General features: G+C 34.3%; 1 pseudogene; it reads right to left on the bottom strand.

The window, feature by feature from the left end:
- The window catches only part of LOC107666957 (tripartite motif-containing protein 35-like), an 18,370-nt pseudogene that overhangs the window by 12,143 nt on the left and 1,933 nt on the right, over window positions 1–4,294 (bottom strand).

Genomic DNA, 4,294 nt, shown 5'->3' with positions numbered 1-4,294 from the left:
ATGTGTTTTCTAAATTTTTTTGTCATTTTTAATGCACTTTTATAAAAACAACAACTCAGAGACCAACAAATCTGAGTGTCATGCATAACTGACAAAGTCCTATTATGTGATGCATATTTGGTATAGCTGGCACTATTGACCAGCATTGGCAGGCAGTATAATAGCCTTTATGCATGTGTTTTAGGTTCATTTTTGTACGCTTTTTGGAAGATGGAGAGACAAATCTGTATTTATTTCAGAAAGTATTAATGATAGTGATATGAGTGCATCAGAAAATCAGGTTGTAGTAATAAAACAAGTTGTTGAGGACCAAGGAGGATAGAAGCAATGAGGGTGAGGGCAGTGATGAAGAATAGGTTGTTGTGGAAGTCAGGCATTTGGGTACATTATTGTATGCCAGTTTGACAGATGTGATCCATACAACAACCAGAGGTCAGGAAAGATGCCAAAGTCTATTGGCATTACTATACTGACAGGCAGCAATGCTCCAATGATGACTGCACAAGTCAGCATCTACGTACGTGTGGGTTGTGTGTCTTGTTGACTTTCACTTGTGCTACGATAATTGATTTGAAATTCCAAGATGAAACACAATGTTGAAGTTGTTTTAATGCTTCTGAAACACTAAGACATGGTTTTCAGGCAGTGAAATTGCATCCGAATTTGTGTCAAGTTTTAGACTTTTTCACGCGCGAGTTCCAAATCAAATATAGCAGCACAAGAAAACAATTGAATGTTCATAACGATTTATCTTTATATATCTTTATATCTTTTCAGATAGTGAAAAAGCATCTGATTGTGTGTGAAGTTTCAGACAATTTGCCAAAAATAATTTACCCTAATGGGACAAAGTCAGTTATAAATGACAGATCCCTAAAAAAAGGTCAAAGGTCAGATGAAGAAAACAAATTTTGGAAAATGATTTTACTCCTAAATATATGTAAAATATAAAGTCAATTATTTTTATGCAGTAAATTCACAATTAGTCCTATAGAGGGTTAGCATATTACAGTGTGTATCATGTCATATTTTGCGCACCCATTTGGTCCCATTGGTCAAGAAAATCCGAGCCGAATTAGGCAGAGAGTGCAAATACAGTAGTTTGGCTCATCATATGAGAACGTGTCGGTGTACATAATAATGCAGCAAAATTTACAGTAAAAAACAATAGCATTGCAATATAACGCACCACGCCTTAAATCAAGGAGAAACGCCAGCACAAATTTGGGCACGCAGCATAAGGACTCATTCTGTATTATAGCCATGTAAATAAAATAAAAATAAAAATGTCCAGCAAAACTTTCACACTTTATTTGAAGCATTATTATCTGTTTTTACCTAATTTTGTAGTAACTGTACACAAAAGTTTATTTGATGCATTAGAAGAAAGTGTAATGAAACCAAAAATAAACATGAAAAATCGACATGAGGTTATTTTTTTATGTTCATGACAATGATAAAATAATTGATAGCTAAATTAATGTATTGTTTATTTTTCCCTTTAATTATCCGAAGGACCTGGTGGCCAATAAAAAAAATAAATAGGATGAAACGTCTTTTTAAACAATAAAAAAAAAAAATCAGACATAATATTATTTTTATGTTTCATTGACTAAACGAATAAATAAAGGAGGAGCCGTTTCTGTGAGTGGATGTTCTTCCGCCATCTTTGGCCAATGTTGATGCTAAAATGAGCATTGTGGGAAAATCTGATCTCATTAATATTCATGAACTCATTACCATAGCTATTCTTACCTGTAAAAATTATGCAATATAATGGAGCCAATCCTGAGAAAATAGACCAGAATATTCCACTGCGTTCCTGGACAGACGATTTGCGTAGAGTAATTCATAGGCGGGGATTATGTGCGGATTATTGTGAACGAGCGTGCACGAGCACCCTATTTACGAATGATTGGAATTCATTAACATACTTTTAGTAGTTAGTAATTATTAATACTTTTAGACCTCACAGCAGTGTTTTATACAGTTAATCATTCCATTCTCATGTCTCGTCTAGAGCACTATGTGGGCCTACGGGGTAATGTTCTGGAATTGTTTGCATCTTGCTTGCATAACAGATGTTGTGCAGTTTATTGCACAACACACTTCATCTGTAGCCAAGCTTACCTGTGGAGTCCCACAAGGTTGTATTCTTGCTCCCATTTTATTTTCTCTTTATATGCTTCTGTTGGGGAATATTTTTAGGAAACATGGAATTTCCTTCCATTGCCTTGCAGATGATATTCAAATCTACTTACCATTAAAAAAGAGATATAAATGATTTTGAGGTCTTGGCAGCCTGTTTGAAAGACTTAACAAATTGGATGTCTACAAATTTCTTGCATCTTAATGAATCGAAAACTGAAATCATTGTGTTTGGTCCAGCATCCTCCTCAGTCCCTTTAAAAGCAAAGTTCTCTCAATTTAAGTTTGATTTGAAAATACATGTTAAAAATCTGGGCTATATTATAGATAGTCACCTTAAAATGGATAAGGAAGTTAATTCAATTGTTAGGTCTTGCTCTTTCCATCTTCGTCAAATCTCAAAAATCAAGTAATTTCTTAATTTTTTTGTACACAAAAAAGAATATTCATGCTTTAATTTAATCACGGCTGGACTATTGTAAATCACGTTATCTTGATCTTAGTCATTCTGTCCTTTCTTGTTTGCAGTTAGTACAGAACTCTGCTGCGAGTTTATTGACGCACACACGTAAGTGGGAGCACATTACGCCAGTACTTGTCTCCCTCCATTGGCTGCCGGTACTTGCCTCCCTCCATTGGCTGCCTGTAAGATATAGGATTGATTTTAAAGTACTTATATTTGTTTATCAGTCTATTCATAAGTATGCTCCTACATACATTTCTGACCTTATTTAAATTCATCAGCCCTCCAGATCGCTTAGGTCAGCGAATCAAATTCAACTAAAGGTGCCAAGATCTAGACTGAAACATGGGTGATAGAATGTTTGAGGTAGCCGGTCCCAATCTCTGGAATAGCTTACCACAACACATTAGATCCAAACACACTTTGTCCATTTTTAAGCATAAACTTAAAGACTACTTATTCTCTCTTGCTTTTAAATAATGTGTGCAGTATATATGTGGCCTTTTTTCTTTTCTTAACTGTGTTTAGGGTTATATTGTTTTCTTTTTGTAGGTAGTTAGTTTTATCTTTGAATTGTAAAGCTCCTTGGACAATGAACATTGTAATTATATGGTGCTACGTCTGACCTTATTTAAATTCATCAGCCCTCCAGATCGCTTAGGTCAGCGAATCAAATTCAACTAAAGGTGCCAAGATCTAGACTGAAACATGGGTGATAGAATGTTTGAGGTAGCCGGTCCCAATCTCTGGAATAGCTTACCACAACACATTAGATCCAAACACACTTTGTCCATTTTTAAGCATAAACTTAAAGACTACTTATTCTCAGCATTGTGGGAAAATCTGATCTCATTAATATTCATGAACTCATTACCATAGCTATTCTTACCTGTAAAAATTGCATTTCTAGATATCTGTAAAAGTATTTTTACTAGTTAAAATATTATTCAAGATATCAGTAATTCTATTTTCACTAGTTGCAAGGGCAATTTTAGATATCAACTGCCTTTGTTGATATCAATAATTGCCTTGTTACTAGTAAAAATGTGAATTCTTGATATCAAGAATTCAGTTGTTACTACAGTAGTTGAAATGTTAATTCTTGATATCTTTTTTTTTGTATTTGTTATTTCTGATATTATCAATCCTCACGTTGATGTGTTGAAGTGTTTTCTCAAACTCTCCTTTAATGTTTTCTTTATGTTGAAGTTTCTTTTGTAAGGATTTCAGTGCTGTATTGACCTCCTCCTGCAATTGAAAGAGAAAATCTATAAGACACCAGCAATTTGTGTGATATGTTCATATACGTAAAGCACAATATGAAAGTGAAAAAGTGAAAGTGAGTGATATTTCAGACAACCCAATTCAGCTGTTCCAATCAAATTTGCAAATATGTAAAAAAAATCAATCCTCACGTTGATGTGTTGAAGTGTTTTCTCAAACTCTCCTTTAATGTTTTCTTTATGTTGAAGTTTCTTTTGTAAGGACTTCAGTGCTGTATTGACCTCCTCCTGCAATTTAAAGAGAAAATCTATAAGACACCAGCAATTTGTGTGATATGTTCATATATGTAAAGCACAATATGAAAGTGAAAAAGTGAAAGTGAGTGATATGTGGCCAAGTATGGTTACCCATACTAGGAATTAGTGCTCTGCATTTAACCCATCCAAAGTGCACACACAC

Source organism: Sinocyclocheilus anshuiensis, unplaced genomic scaffold (assembly GCF_001515605.1).
Source record: "Sinocyclocheilus anshuiensis isolate Anshui unplaced genomic scaffold, SAMN03320099.WGS_v1.1 scaffold1523, whole genome shotgun sequence".
NCBI lineage: Eukaryota > Metazoa > Chordata > Actinopteri > Cypriniformes > Cyprinidae > Sinocyclocheilus > Sinocyclocheilus anshuiensis.
Note: the sequence above shows the minus strand (reverse complement) of the source record. Positions and strands in the feature narration are given on the sequence as shown.